We start from the raw sequence: 15,826 nt of genomic DNA on the forward strand, positions 1-15,826 counted from the left end.
CTCTGCATAAAGAGAGCACTTTCACAAGGGAGCAGAGTGGCGCAGCGGAAGCGTGCTGGGCCCATAACCCAGAGGTCGATGGATCGAAACCATCCTCTGCTAATATTGCTTGATTTTTCTTCCTAGGACTAATCTGTCATTTCCACCCTGCCAGCAAGGAAAAGCGCAGGCTTGTGCTAGCTATGTGAGAAAAGACTTCTCAACTATCTGTCTCTGCTGTAAATCAAGAGAGTGATCGTCAAAGGATCAACCCTATACTTTGAAAGTAAAGATACCCAATTAGAAGCATAAATGACAGGTGGGACCTTCACACGTTTTTCGGGGCATGCTTTGAATTTCATTCTTCCCTTTTTGTTCTGCTTTTATCAATCTTCTATGCATTTCATGGAATTTACTCCCTTTCTCTTCGCTGCTTTGCTTCCGATGCTGCCCATATGCTCATTTCCACTATTTGTACTGCTGCTTTCCATTTCTTCTCTTCTGCACAGCTTTGTCCTTGGTTTCAATCCCCAGTTCTTTACCCTCTGCAAGACAATTTCTACTGCTTTTCATGTTGGAATCCACACCAAATGCACCATTGGAACGGGTGCAAGATTGCCACTGCACTTGGCGTTGTAACATCTGGAACCTAGAGGACACACTTCAGAGGGCGTTGGTGGTATAGTGGTGAGCATAGCTGCCTTCCAAGCAGTTGACCCGGGTTCGATTCCCGGCCAACGCAGTGCAAATATTTATATATTCTCCAAGCAGGATATATTTTAATGCAACATGTCACAAAACTGAAATATCAGAAACAGAATAATCAGCCGTTATATAAAAAAATAAACAAACACGTAGGTAGACATCTCGATCGCCTCATCTGCTACATTCATTGTCCCAATATATGCTATTTTCCATAAAGCACTCAGCACTCACATGTGCTGATAATAAATATTTTGCTGGGGGCAGGCAATGAAAGGGCTGAGCCCCGACCAGACATTATAACCCCAGCATCCCTATTTTAAAAAGCATTTATAGGCGATATCTAGCCTCTGAAAATAATAGGCAAGATCCACCGATAAATCTGGCAAAAGTCCCCAAGATTTTGTGCATACTTGTGCTCTCACCTGAATGCAGCGCCACCTTGTAACCATCGGATGTAACTGCGGCTCAGAAAAATGTTTTATCAGAGGGCAAGTTGAGAGGACTCCAAGTGCCAGATTTCCACGGAAAGAGCCTCTCACTGCAGCTGGAAGGTTGGATACTTCAAATTGGCATAGTTTCCTGTCCAGCGTCCTCTCACGTCCCGAACGCTCCCAAACGCTCAAAAGCCTCGCCCTCACCGGGTAGATCTCTGGCTCCCAGGTAAAGCCAAATCCTGAGTATGCTAGTGCTAGGATCACAGAGAAAGGACAGGGACAGAGAGCTGCTGTCTTGGTAAAGGCCTGAAACGGCTAATTCCTAAGAGGGTCTGCACTTTCAGTTATGACTGAATGTGAGTGGGGAAGATGAAGATTTTCTGTACCCAGCATACCTTGCGATGTGCTTAGGCAAATGAGGAGAGAGCCCCACCAATCCCTTGCCACTCCGCTGAAAGCTCCTCCTCTGCATAAAGAGAGCACTTTCACAAGGGAGCAGAGTGGCGCAGCGGAAGCGTGCTGGGCCCATAACCCAGAGGTCGATGGATCGAAACCATCCTCTGCTAATATTGCTTGATTTTTCTTCCTAGGACTAATCTGTCATTTCCACCCTGCCAGCAAGGAAAAGCGCAGGCTTGTGCTAGCTATGTGAGAAAAGACTTCTCAACTATCTGTCTCTGCTGTAAATCAAGAGAGTGATCGTCAAAGGATCAACCCTATACTTTGAAAGTAAAGATACCCAATTAGAAGCATAAATGACAGGTGGGACCTTCACACGTTTTTCGGGGCATGCTTTGAATTTCATTCTTCCCTTTTTGTTCTGCTTTTATCAATCTCCTATGCATTTCATGGAATTTACTCCCTTTCTCTTCGCTGCTTTGCTTCCGATGCTGCCCATATGCTCATTTCCACTATTTGTACTGCTGCTTTCCATTTCTTCTCTTCTGCACAGCTTTGTCCTTGGTTTCAATCCCCAGTTCTTTACCCTCTGCAAGACAATTTCTACTGCTTTTCATGTTGGAATCCACACCAAATGCACCATTGGAACGGGTGCAAGATTGCCACTGCACTCGGCGTTGTAACATCTGGAACCTAGAGGACACACATCAGAGGGCGTTGGTGGTATAGTGGTGAGCATAGCTGCCTTCCAAGCAGTTGACCCGGGTTCGATTCCCGGCCAACGCAGTGCAAATATTTATATATTCTCCAAGCAGGATATATTTTAATGCAACATGTCACAAAACTGAAATATCAGAAACAGAATAATCAGCCGTTATATAAAAAAATAAACAAACACGTAGGTAGACATCTCGATCGCCTCATCTGCTACATTCATTGTCCCAATATATGCTATTTTCCATAAAGCACTCAGCACTCACATGTGCTGATAATAAATATTTTGCTGGGGGCAGGCAATGAAAGGGCTGAGCCCCGACCAGACATTATAACCCCAGCATCCCTATTTTAAAAAGCATTTATAGGCGATATCTAGCCTCTGAAAATAATAGGCAAGATCCACCGATAAATCTGGCAAAAGTCCCCAAGATTTTGTGCATACTTGTGCTCTCACCTGAATGCAGCGCCACCTTGTAACCATCGGATGTAACTGAGGCTCAGAAAAATGTTTTATCAGAGGGCAAGTTGAGAGGACTCCAAGTGCCAGATTTCCACGGAAAGAGCCTCTCACTGCAGCTGGAAGGTTGGATACTTCAAATTGGCATAGTTTCCTGTCCAGCGTCCTCTCACGTCCCGAACGCTCCCAAACGCTCAAAAGCCTCGCCCTCACCGGGTAGATCTCTGGCTCCCAGGTAAAGCCAAATCCTGAGTATGCTAGTGCTAGGATCACAGAGAAAGGACAGGGACAGAGAGCTGCTGTCTTGGTAAAGGCCTGAAACGGCTAATTCCTAAGAGGGTCTGCACTTTCAGTTATGACTGAATGTGAGTGGGGAAGATGAAGATTTTCTGTACCCAGCATACCTTGCGATGTGCTTAGGCAAATGAGGAGAGAGCCCCACCAATCCCTTGCCACTCCGCTGAAAGCTCCTCCTCTGCATAAAGAGAGCACTTTCACAAGGGAGCAGAGTGGCGCAGCGGAAGCGTGCTGGGCCCATAACCCAGAGGTCGATGGATCGAAACCATCCTCTGCTAATATTGCTTGATTTTTCTTCCTAGGACTAATCTGTCATTTCCACCCTGCCAGCAAGGAAAAGCGCAGGCTTGTGCTAGCTATGTGAGAAAAGACTTCTCAACTATCTGTCTCTGCTGTAAATCAAGAGAGTGATCGTCAAAGGATCAACCCTATACTTTGAAAGTAAAGATACCCAATTAGAAGCATAAATGACAGGTGGGACCTTCACACGTTTTTCGGGGCATGCTTTGAATTTCATTCTTCCCTTTTTGTTCTGCTTTTATCAATCTTCTATGCATTTCATGGAATTTACTCCCTTTCTCTTCGCTGCTTTGCTTCCGATGCTGCCCATATGCTCATTTCCACTATTTGTACTGCTGCTTTCCATTTCTTCTCTTCTGCACAGCTTTGTCCTTGGTTTCAATCCCCAGTTCTTTACCCTCTGCAAGACAATTTCTACTGCTTTTCATGTTGGAATCCACACCAAATGCACCATTGGAACGGGTGCAAGATTGCCACTGCACTTGGCGTTGTAACATCTGGAACCTAGAGGACACACTTCAGAGGGCGTTGGTGGTATAGTGGTGAGCATAGCTGCCTTCCAAGCAGTTGACCCGGGTTCGATTCCCGGCCAACGCAGTGCAAATATTTATATATTCTCCAAGCAGGATATATTTTAATGCAACATGTCACAAAACTGAAATATCAGAAACAGAATAATCAGCCGTTATATAAAAAAATAAACAAACACGTAGGTAGACATCTCGATCGCCTCATCTGCTACATTCATTGTCCCAATATATGCTATTTTCCATAAAGCACTCAGCACTCACATGTGCTGATAATAAATATTTTGCTGGGGGCAGGCAATGAAAGGGCTGAGCCCCGACCAGACATTATAACCCCAGCATCCCTATTTTAAAAAGCATTTATAGGCGATATCTAGCCTCTGAAAATAATAGGCAAGATCCACCGATAAATCTGGCAAAAGTCCCCAAGATTTTGTGCATACTTGTGCTCTCACCTGAATGCAGCGCCACCTTGTAACCATCGGATGTAACTGCGGCTCAGAAAAATGTTTTATCAGAGGGCAAGTTGAGAGGACTCCAAGTGCCAGATTTCCACGGAAAGAGCCTCTCACTGCAGCTGGAAGGTTGGATACTTCAAATTGGCATAGTTTCCTGTCCAGCGTCCTCTCACGTCCCGAACGCTCCCAAACGCTCAAAAGCCTCGCCCTCACCGGGTAGATCTCTGGCTCCCAGGTAAAGCCAAATCCTGAGTATGCTAGTGATAGGATCACAGAGAAAGGACAGGGACAGAGAGCTGCTGTCTTGGTAAAGGCCTGAAACGGCTAATTCCTAAGAGGGTCTGCACTTTCAGTTATGACTGAATGTGAGTGGGGAAGATGAAGATTTTCTGTACCCAGCATACCTTGCGATGTGCTTAGGCAAATGAGGAGAGAGCCCCACCAATCCCTTGCCACTCCGCTGAAAGCTCCTCCTCTGCATAAAGAGAGCACTTTCACAAGGGAGCAGAGTGGCGCAGCGGAAGCGTGCTGGGCCCATAACCCAGAGGTCGATGGATCGAAACCATCCTCTGCTAATATTGCTTGATTTTTCTTCCAAGGACTAATCTGTCATTTCCACCCTGCCAGCAAGGAAAAGCGCAGGCTTGTGCTAGCTATGTGAGAAAAGACTTCTCAACTATCTGTCTCTGCTGTAAATCAAGAGAGTGATCGTCAAAGGATCAACCCTATACTTTGAAAGTAAAGATACCCAATTAGAAGCATAAATGACAGGTGGGACCTTCACACGTTTTTCGGGGCATGCTTTGAATTTAATTCTTCCCTTTTTGTTCTGCTTTTATCAATCTCCTATGCATTTCATGGAATTTACTCCCTTTCTCTTCGCTGCTTTGCTTCCGATGCTGCCCATATGCTCATTTCCACTATTTGTACTGCTGCTTTCCATTTCTTCTCTTCTGCACAGCTTTGTCCTTGGTTTCAATCCCCAGTTCTTTACCCTCTGCAAGACAATTTCTACTGCTTTTAATGTTGGAATCCACACCAAATGCACCATTGGAACGGGTGCAAGATTGCCACTGCACTCGGCGTTGTAACATCTGGAACGTAGAGGACACACATCAGAGGGCGTTGGTGGTATAGTGGTGAGCATAGCTGCCTTCCAAGCAGTTGACCCGGGTTCGATTCCCGGCCAACGCAGTGCAAATATTTATATATTCTCCAAGCAGGATATATTTTAATGCAACATGTCACAAAACTGAAATATCAGAAACAGAATAATCAGCCGTTATATAAAAGAATAAACAAACACGTAGGTAGACATCTCGATCGCCTCATCTGCTACATTCATTGTCCCAATATATGCTATTTTCCATAAAGCACTCAGCACTCACATGTGCTGATAATAAATATTTTGCTGGGGGCAGGCAATGAAAGGGCTGAGCCCCGACCAGACATTATAACCCCAGCATCCCTATTTTAAAAAGCATTTATAGGCGATATCTAGCCTCTGAAAATAATAGGCAAGATCCACCGATAAATCTGGCAAAAGTCCCCAAGATTTTGTGCATACTTGTGCTCTCACCTGAATGCAGCGCCACCTTGTAACCATCGGATGTAACTGCGGCTCAGAAAAATGTTTTATCAGAGGGCAAGTTGAGAGGACTCCAAGTGCCAGATTTCCACGGAAAGAGCCTCTCACTGCAGCTGGAAGGTTGGATACTTCAAATTGGCATAGTTTCCTGTCCAGCGTCCTCAACGCTCCCAAACGCTCAAAAGCCTCGCCCTCACCGGGTAGATCTCTGGCTCCCAGGTAAAGCCAAATCCTGAGTATGCTAGTGCTAGGATCACAGAGAAAGGACAGGGACAGAGAGCTGCTGTCTTGGTAAAGGCCTGAAACGGCTAATTCCTAAGAGGGTCTGCACTTTCAGTTATGACTGAATGTGAGTGGGGAAGATGAAGATTTTCTGTACCCAGCATACCTTGCGATGTGCTTAGGCAAATGAGGAGAGAGCCCCACCAATCCCTTGCCACTCCGCTGAAAGCTCCTCCTCTGCATAAAGAGAGCACTTTCACAAGGGAGCAGAGTGGCGCAGCGGAAGCGTGCTGGGCCCATAACCCAGAGGTCGATGGATCGAAACCATCCTCTGCTAATATTGCTTGATTTTTCTTCCTAGGACTAATCTGTCATTTCCACCCTGCCAGCAAGGAAAAGCGCAGGCTTGTGCTAGCTATGTGAGAAAAGACTTCTCAACTATCTGTCTCTGCTGTAAATCAAGAGAGTGATCGTCAAAGGATCAACCCTATACTTTGAAAGTAAAGATACCCAATTAGAAGCATAAATGACAGGTGGGACCTTCACACGTTTTTCGGGGCATGCTTTGAATTTCATTCTTCCCTTTTTGTTCTGCTTTTATCAATCTCCTATGCATTTCATGGAATTTACTCCCTTTCTCTTCGCTGCTTTGCTTCCGATGCTGCCCATATGCTCATTTCCACTATTTGTACTGCTGCTTTCCATTTCTTCTCTTCTGCACAGCTTTGTCCTTGGTTTCAATCCCCAGTTCTTTACCCTCTGCAAGACTATTTCTACTGCTTTTCATGTTGGAATCCACACCAAATGCACCATTGGAACGGGTGCAAGATTGCCACTGCACTCGGCGTTGTAACATCTGGAACCTAGAGGACACACATCAGAGGGCGTTGGTGGTATAGTGGTGAGCATAGCTGCCTTCCAAGCAGTTGACCCGGGTTCGATTCCCGGCCAACGCAGTGCAAATATTTATATATTCTCCAAGCAGGATATATTTTAATGCAACATGTCACAAAACTGAAATATCAGAAACAGAATAATCAGCCGTTATATAAAAAAATAAACAAACACGTAGGTAGACATCTCGATCGCCTCATCTGCTACATTCATTGTCCCAATATATGCTATTTTCCATAAAGCACTCAGCACTCACATGTGCTGATAATAAATATTTTGCTGGGGGCAGGCAATGAAAGGGCTGAGCCCCGACCAGACATTATAACCCCAGCATCCCTATTTTAAAAAGCATTTATAGGCGATATCTAGCCTCTGAAAATAATAGGCAAGATCCACCGATAAATCTGGCAAAAGTCCCCAAGATTTTGTGCATACTTGTGCTCTCACCTGAATGCAGCGCCACCTTGTAACCATCGGATGTAACTGCGGCTCAGAAAAATGTTTTATCAGAGGGCAAGTTGAGAGGACTCCAAGTGCCAGATTTCCACGGAAAGAGCCTCTCACTGCAGCTGGAAGGTTGGATACTTCAAATTGGCATAGTTTCCTGTCCAGCGTCCTCTCACGTCCCGAACGCTCCCAAACGCTCAAAAGCCTCACACCGGGCAAGCCCTCACCGGGTAGATCTCTGGCTCCCAGGTAAAGCCAAATCCTGAGTATGCTAGTGCTAGGATCACAGAGAAAGGACAGGGACAGAGAGCTGCTGTCTTGGTAAAGGCCTGAAACGGCTAATTCCTAAGAGGGTCTGCACTTTCAGTTATGACTGAATGTGAGTGGGGAAGATGAAGATTTTCTGTACCCAGCATACCTTGCGATGTGCTTAGGCAAATGAGGAGAGAGCCCCACCAATCCCTTGCCACTCCGCTGAAAGCTCCTCCTCTGCATAAAGAGAGCACTTTCACAAGGGAGCAGAGTGGCGCAGCGGAAGCGTGCTGGGCCCATAACCCAGAGGTCGATGGATCGAAACCATCCTCTGCTAATATTGCTTGATTTTTCTTCCTAGGACTAATCTGTCATTTCCACCCTGCCAGCAAGGAAAAGCGCAGGCTTGTGCTAGCTATGTGAGAAAAGACTTCTCAACTATCTGTCTCTGCTGTAAATCAAGAGAGTGATCGTCAAAGGATCAACCCTATACTTTGAAAGTAAAGATACCCAATTAGAAGCATAAATGACAGGTGGGACCTTCACACGTTTTTCGGGGCATGCTTTGAATTTCATTCTTCCCTTTTTGTTCTGCTTTTATCAATCTCCTATGCATTTCATGGAATTTACTCCCTTTCTCTTCGCTGCTTTGCTTCCGATGCTGCCCATATGCTCATTTCCACTATTTGTACTGCTGCTTTCCATTTTTTCTCTTCTGCACAGCTTTGTCCTTGGTTTCAATCCCCAGTTCTTTACCCTCTGCAAGACAATTTCTACTGCTTTTCATGTTGGAATCCACACCAAATGCACCATTGGAACGGGTGCAAGATTGCCACTGCACTCGGCGTTGTAACATCTGGAACCTAGAGGACACACATCAGAGGGCGTTGGTGGTATAGTGGTGAGCATAGCTGCCTTCCAAGCAGTTGACCCGGGTTCGATTCCCGGCCAACGCAGTGCAAATATTTATATATTCTCCAAGCAGGATATATTTTAATGCAACATGTCACAAAACTGAAATATCAGAAACAGAATAATCAGCCGTTATATAAAAAAATAAACAAACACGTAGGTAGACATCTCGATCGCCTCATTTGCTACATTCATTGTCCCAATATATGCTATTTTCCATAAAGCACTCAGCACTCACATGTGCTGATAATAAATATTTTGCTGGGGGCAGGCAATGAAAGGGCTGAGCCCCGACCAGACATTATAACCCCAGCATCCCTATTTTAAAAAGCATTTATAGGCGATATCTAGCCTCTGAAAATAATAGGCAAGATCCACCGATAAATCTGGCAAAAGTCCCCAAGATTTTGTGCATACTTGTGCTCTCACCTGAATGCAGCGCCACCTTGTAACCATCGGATGTAACTGCGGCTCAGAAAAATGTTTTATCAGAGGGCAAGTTGAGAGGACTCCAAGTGCCAGATTTCCACGGAAAGAGCCTCTCACTGCAGCTGGAAGGTTGGATACTTCAAATTGGCATAGTTTCCTGTCCAGCGTCCTCTCACGTCCCGAACGCTCCCAAACGCTCAAAAGCCTCGCCCTCACCGGGTCGATCTCTGGCTCCCAGGTAAAGCCAAATCCTGAGTATGCTAGTGCTAGGATCACAGAGAAAGGACAGGGACAGAGAGCTGCTGTCTTGGTAAAGGCCTGAAACGGCTAATTCCTAAGAGGGTCTGCACTTTCAGTTATGACTGAATGTGAGTGGGGAAGATGAAGATTTTCTGTACCCAGCATACCTTGCGATGTGCTTAGGCAAATGAGGAGAGAGCCCCACCAATCCCTTGCCACTCCGCTGAAAGCTCCTCCTCTGCATAAAGAGAGCACTTTCACAAGGGAGCAGAGTGGCGCAGCGTAAGCGTGCTGGGCCCATAACCCAGAGGTCGATGGATCGAAACCATCCTCTGCTAATATTGCTTGATTTTTCTTCCTAGGACTAATCTGTCATTTCCACCCTGCCAGCAAGGAAAAGCGCAGGCTTGTGCTAGCTATGTGAGAAAAGACTTCTCAACTATCTGTCTCTGCTGTAAATCAAGAGAGTGATCGTCAAAGGATCAACCCTATACTTTGAAAGTAAAGATACCCAATTAGAAGCATAAATGACAGGTGGGACCTTCACACGTTTTTCGGGGCATGCTTTGAATTTCATTCTTCCCTTTTTGTTCTGCTTTTATCAATCTCCTATGCATTTCATGGAATTTACTCCCTTTCTCTTCGCTGCTTTGCTTCCGATGCTGCCCATATGCTCATTTCCACTATTTGTACTGCTGCTTTCCATTTTTTCTCTTCTGCACAGCTTTGTCCTTGGTTTCAATCCCCAGTTCTTTACCCTCTGCAAGACAATTTCTACTGCTTTTCATGTTGGAATCCACACCAAATGCACCATTGGAACGGGTGCAAGATTGCCACTGCACTCGGCGTTGTAACATCTGGAACCTAGAGGACACACATCAGAGGGCGTTGGTGGTATAGTGGTGAGCATAGCTGCCTTCCAAGCAGTTGACCCGGGTTCGATTCCCAGCCAACGCAGTGCAAATATTTATATATTCTCCAAGCAGGATATATTTTAATGCAACATGTCACAAAACTGAAATATCAGAAACAGAATAATCAGCCGTTATATAAAAAAATAAACAAACACGTAGGTAGACATCTCGATCGCCTCATTTGCTACATTCATTGTCCCAATATATGCTATTTTCCATAAAGCACTCAGCACTCACATGTGCTGATAATAAATATTTTGCTGGGGGCAGGCAATGAAAGGGCTGAGCCCCGACCAGACATTATAACCCCAGCATCCCTATTTTAAAAAGCATTTATAGGCGATATCTAGCCTCTGAAAATAATAGGCAAGATCCACCGATAAATCTGGCAAAAGTCCCCAAGATTTTGTGCATACTTGTGCTCTCACCTGAATGCAGCGCCACCTTGTAACCATCGGATGTAACTGCGGCTCAGAAAAATGTTTTATCAGAGGGCAAGTTGAGAGGACTCCAAGTGCCAGATTTCCACGGAAAGAGCCTCTCACTGCAGCTGGAAGGTTGGATACTTCAAATTGGCATAGTTTCCTGTCCAGCGTCCTCTCACGTCCCGAACGCTCCCAAACGCTCAAAAGCCTCGCCCTCACCGGGTCGATCTCTGGCTCCCAGGTAAAGCCAAATCCTGAGTATGCTAGTGCTAGGATCACAGAGAAAGGACAGGGACAGAGAGCTGCTGTCTTGGTAAAGGCCTGAAACGGCTAATTCCTAAGAGGGTCTGCACTTTCAGTTATGACTGAATGTGAGTGGGGAAGATGAAGATTTTCTGTACCCAGCATACCTTGCGATGTGCTTAGGCAAATGAGGAGAGAGCCCCACCAATCCCTTGCCACTCCGCTGAAAGCTCCTCCTCTGCATAAAGAGAGCACTTTCACAAGGGAGCAGAGTGGCGCAGCGGAAGCGTGCTGGGCCCATAACCCAGAGGTCGATGGATCGAAACCATCCTCTGCTAATATTGCTTGATTTTTCTTCCTAGGACTAATCTGTCATTTCCACCCTGCCAGCAAGGAAAAGCGCAGGCTTGTGCTAGCTATGTGAGAAAAGACTTCTCAACTATCTGTCTCTGCTGTAAATCAAGAGAGTGATCGTCAAAGGATCAACCCTATACTTTGAAAGTAAAGATACCCAATTAGAAGCATAAATGACAGGTGGGACCTTCACACGTTTTTCGGGGCATGCTTTGAATTTCATTCTTCCCTTTTTGTTCTGCTTTTATCAATCTCCTATGCATTTCATGGAATTTACTCCCTTTCTCTTCGCTGCTTTGCTTCCGATGCTGCCCATATGCTCATTTCCACTATTTGTACTGCTGCTTTCCATTTCTTCTCTTCTGCACAGCTTTGTCCTTGGTTTCAATCCCCAGTTCTTTACCCTCTGCAAGACAATTTCTACTGCTTTTCATGTTGGAATCCACACCAAATGCACCATTGGAACGGGTGCAAGATTGCCACTGCACTCGGCGTTGTAACATCTGGAACCTAGAGGACACACATCAGAGGGCGTTGGTGGTATAGTGGTGAGCATAGCTGCCTTCCAAGCAGTTGACCCGGGTTCGATTCCCGGCAAACGCAGTGCAAATATTTATATATTCTCCAAGCAGGATATATTTTAATGCAACATGTCACAAAACTGAAATATCAGAAACAGAATAATCAGCCGTTATATAAAAAAATAAACAAACACGTAGGTAGACATCTCGATCGCCTCATCTGCTACATTCATTGTCCCAATATATGCTATTTTCCATAAAGCACTCAGCACTCACATGTGCTGATAATAAATATTTTGCTGGGGGCAGGCAATGAAAGGGCTGAGCCCCGACCAGACATTATAACCCCAGCATCCCTATTTTAAAAAGCATTTATAGGCGATATCTAGCCTCTGAAAATAATAGGCAAGATCCACCGATAAATCTGGCAAAAGTCCCCAAGATTTTGTGCATACTTGTGCTCTCACCTGAATGCAGCGCCACCTTGTAACCATCGGATGTAACTGAGGCTCAGAAAAATGTTTTATCAGAGGGCAAGTTGAGAGGACTCCAAGTGCCAGATTTCCACGGAAAGAGCCTCTCACTGCAGCTGGAAGGTTGGATACTTCAAATTGGCATAGTTTCCTGTCCAGCGTCCTCTCACGTCCCGAACGCTCCCAAACGCTCAAAAGCCTCGCCCTCACCGGGTAGATCTCTGGCTCCCAGGTAAAGCCAAATCCTGAGTATGCTAGTGCTAGGATCACAGAGAAAGGACAGGGACAGAGAGCTGCTGTCTTGGTAAAGGCCTGAAACGGCTAATTCCTAAGAGGGTCTGCACTTTCAGTTATGACTGAATGTGAGTGGGGAAGATGAAGATTTTCTGTACCCAGCATACCTTGCGATGTGCTTAGGCAAATGAGGAGAGAGCCCCACCAATCCCTTGCCACTCCGCTGAAAGCTCCTCCTCTGCATAAAGAGAGCACTTTCACAAGGGAGCAGAGTGGCGCAGCGGAAGCGTGCTGGGCCCATAACCCAGAGGTCGATGGATCGAAACCATCCTCTGCTAATATTGCTTCATTTTTCTTCCTAGGACTAATCTGTCATTTCCACCCTGCCAGCAAGGAAAAGCGCAGGCTTGTGCTAGCTATGTGAGAAAAGACTTCTCAACTATCTGTCTCTGCTGTAAATCAAGAGAGTGATCGTCAAAGGATCAACCCTATACTTTGAAAGTAAAGATACCCAATTAGAAGCATAAATGACAGGTGGGACCTTCACACGTTTTTCGGGGCATGCTTTGAATTTCATTCTTCCCTTTTTGTTCTGCTTTTATCAATCTCCTATGCATTTCATGGAATTTACTCCCTTTCTCTTCGCTGCTTTGCTTCCGATGCTGCCCATATGCTCATTTCCACTATTTGTACTGCTGCTTTCCATTTCTTCTCTTCTGCACAGCTTTGTCCTTGGTTTCAATCCCCAGTTCTTTACCCTCTGCAAGACAATTTCTACTGCTTTTCATGTTGGAATCCACACCAAATGCACCATTGGAACGGGTGCAAGATTGCCACTGCACTCGGCGTTGTAACATCTGGAACCTAGAGGACACACGTCAGAGGGCGTTGGTGGTATAGTGGTGAGCATAGCTGCCTTCCAAGCAGTTGACCCGGGTTCGATTCCCGGCCAACGCAGTGCAAATATTTATATATTCTCCAAGCAGGATATATTTTAATGCAACATGTCACAAAACTGAAATATCAGAAACAGAATAATCAGCCGTTATATAAAAAAATAAACAAACACGTAGGTAGACATCTCGATCGCCTCATCTGCTACATTCATTGTCCCAATATATGCTATTTTCCATAAAGCACTCAGCACTCACATGTGCTGATAATAAATATTTTGCTGGGGGCAGGCAATGAAAGGGCTGAGCCCCGACCAGACATTATAACCCCAGCATCCCTATTTTAAAAAGCATTTATAGGCGATATCTAGCCTCTGAAAATAATAGGCAAGATCCACCGATAAATCTGGCAAAAGTCCCCAAGATTTTGTGCATACTTGTGCTCTCACCTGAATGCAGCGCCACCTTGTAACCATCGGATGTAACTGAGGCTCAGAAAAATGTTTTATCAGAGGGCAAGTTGAGAGGACTCCAAGTGCCAGATTTCCACGGAAAGAGCCTCTCACTGCAGCTGGAAGGTTGGATACTTCAAATTGGCATAGTTTCCTGTCCAGCGTCCTCTCACGTCCCGAACGCTCCCAAACGCTCAAAAGCCTCGCCCTCACCGGGTAGATCTCTGGCTCCCAGGTAAAGCCAAATCCTGAGTATGCTAGTGCTAGGATCACAGAGAAAGGACAGGGACAGAGAGCTGCTGTCTTGGTAAAGGCCTGAAACGGCTAATTCCTAAGAGGGTCTGCACTTTCAGTTATGACTGAATGTGAGTGGGGAAGATGAAGATTTTCTGTACCCAGCATACCTTGCGATGTGCTTAGGCAAATGAGGAGAGAGCCCCACCAATCCCTTGCCACTCCGCTGAAAGCTCCTCCTCTGCATAAAGAGAGCACTTTCACAAGGGAGCAGAGTGGCGCAGCGGAAGCGTGCTGAGCCCATAACCCAGAGGTCGATGGATCGAAACCATCCTCTGCTAATATTGCTTGATTTTTCTTCCTAGGACTAATCTGTCATTTCCACCCTGCCAGCAAGGAAAAGCGCAGGCTTGTGCTAGCTATGTGAGAAAAGACTTCTCAACTATCTGTCTCTGCTGTAAATCAAGAGAGTGATCGTCAAAGGATCAACCCTATACTTTGAAAGTAAAGATACCCAATTAGAAGCATAAATGACAGGTGGGACCTTCACACGTTTTTCGGGGCATGCTTTGAATTTCATTCTTCCCTTTTTGTTCTGCTTTTATCAATCTTCTATGCATTTCATGGAATTTACTCCCTTTCTCTTCGCTGCTTTGCTTCCGATGCTGCCCATATGCTCATTTCCACTATTTGTACTGCTGCTTTCCATTTCTTCTCTTCTGCACAGCTTTGTCCTTGGTTTCAATCCCCAGTTCTTTACCCTCTGCAAGACAATTTCTACTGCTTTTCATGTTGGAATCCACACCAAATGCACCATTGGAACGGGTGCAAGATTGCCACTGCACTTGGCGTTGTAACATCTGGAACCTAGAGGACACACTTCAGAGGGCGTTGGTGGTATAGTGGTGAGCATAGCTGCCTTCCAAGCAGTTGACCCGGGTTCGATTCCCGGCCAACGCAGTGCAAATATTTATATATTCTCCAAGCAGGATATATTTTAATGCAACATGTCACAAAACTGAAATATCAGAAACAGAATAATCAGCCGTTATATAAAAAAATAAACAAACACGTAGGTAGACATCTCGATCGCCTCATCTGCTACATTCATTGTCCCAATATATGCTATTTTCCATAAAGCACTCAGCACTCACATGTGCTGATAATAAATATTTTGCTGGGGGCAGGCAATGAAAGGGCTGAGCCCCGACCAGACATTATAACCCCAGCATCCCTATTTTAAAAAGCATTTATAGGCGATATCTAGCCTCTGAAAATAATAGGCAAGATCCACCGATAAATCTGGCAAAAGTCCCCAAGATTTTGTGCATACTTGTGCTCTCACCTGAATGCAGCGCCACCTTGTAACCATCGGATGTAACTGCGGCTCAGAAAAATGTTTTATCAGAGGGCAAGTTGAGAGGACTCCAAGTGCCAGATTTCCACGGAAAGAGCCTCTCACTGCAGCTGGAAGGTTGGATACTTCAAATTGGCATAGTTTCCTGTCCAGCGTCCTCTCACGTCCCGAACGCTCTCAAACGCTCAAAAGCCTCGCCCTCACCGGGTAGATCTCTGGCTCCCAGGTAAAGCCAAATCCTGAGTATGCTAGTGCTAGGATCACAGAGAAAGGACAGGGACAGAGAGCTGCTGTCTTGGTAAAGGCCTGAAACGGCTAATTCCTGAGAGGGTCTGCACTTTCAGTTATGACTGAATGTGAGTGGGGAAGATGAAGATTTTCTGTACCCAGCATACCTTGCGATGTGCTTAGGCAAATGAGGAGAGAGCCCCACCAATCCCTTGCCACTCCGCTGAAAGCTCCTCCTCTG

General features: G+C 45.6%; 8 non-coding genes across 8 annotated transcripts; all 8 read left to right on the forward strand.

Annotated features, from left to right (window-relative positions):
• The first annotated feature begins 649 nt into the window (after nt 1-649).
• On the forward strand, nt 650-721 carry TRNAG-UCC (transfer RNA glycine (anticodon UCC)). Its single transcript has one exon. It is a non-coding gene; the product is annotated as a tRNA-Gly (tRNA).
• A 1,510-nt stretch (nt 722-2,231) lies between these two features.
• Nucleotides 2,232-2,303, forward strand: TRNAG-UCC (transfer RNA glycine (anticodon UCC)). Its single transcript has one exon. It is a non-coding gene; the product is annotated as a tRNA-Gly (tRNA).
• Nucleotides 2,304-3,813: 1,510 nt separating this feature from the next.
• Nucleotides 3,814-3,885, forward strand: TRNAG-UCC (transfer RNA glycine (anticodon UCC)). Its single transcript has one exon. It is a non-coding gene; the product is annotated as a tRNA-Gly (tRNA).
• A 1,510-nt stretch (nt 3,886-5,395) lies between these two features.
• On the forward strand, nt 5,396-5,467 carry TRNAG-UCC (transfer RNA glycine (anticodon UCC)). Its single transcript has one exon. It is a non-coding gene; the product is annotated as a tRNA-Gly (tRNA).
• A 1,500-nt stretch (nt 5,468-6,967) lies between these two features.
• TRNAG-UCC (transfer RNA glycine (anticodon UCC)) lies at nt 6,968-7,039 on the forward strand. Its single transcript has one exon. It is a non-coding gene; the product is annotated as a tRNA-Gly (tRNA).
• Nucleotides 7,040-8,560: 1,521 nt separating this feature from the next.
• Nucleotides 8,561-8,632, forward strand: TRNAG-UCC (transfer RNA glycine (anticodon UCC)). Its single transcript has one exon. It is a non-coding gene; the product is annotated as a tRNA-Gly (tRNA).
• A 4,674-nt stretch (nt 8,633-13,306) lies between these two features.
• Nucleotides 13,307-13,378, forward strand: TRNAG-UCC (transfer RNA glycine (anticodon UCC)). Its single transcript has one exon. It is a non-coding gene; the product is annotated as a tRNA-Gly (tRNA).
• Nucleotides 13,379-14,888: 1,510 nt separating this feature from the next.
• Nucleotides 14,889-14,960, forward strand: TRNAG-UCC (transfer RNA glycine (anticodon UCC)). The gene has a single exon. It is a non-coding gene; the product is annotated as a tRNA-Gly (tRNA).
• The last annotated feature ends 866 nt before the right edge of the window (nt 14,961-15,826 follow it).

Source organism: Triturus cristatus, chromosome 11 (assembly GCF_964204655.1).
Source record: "Triturus cristatus chromosome 11, aTriCri1.1, whole genome shotgun sequence".
NCBI lineage: Eukaryota > Metazoa > Chordata > Amphibia > Caudata > Salamandridae > Triturus > Triturus cristatus.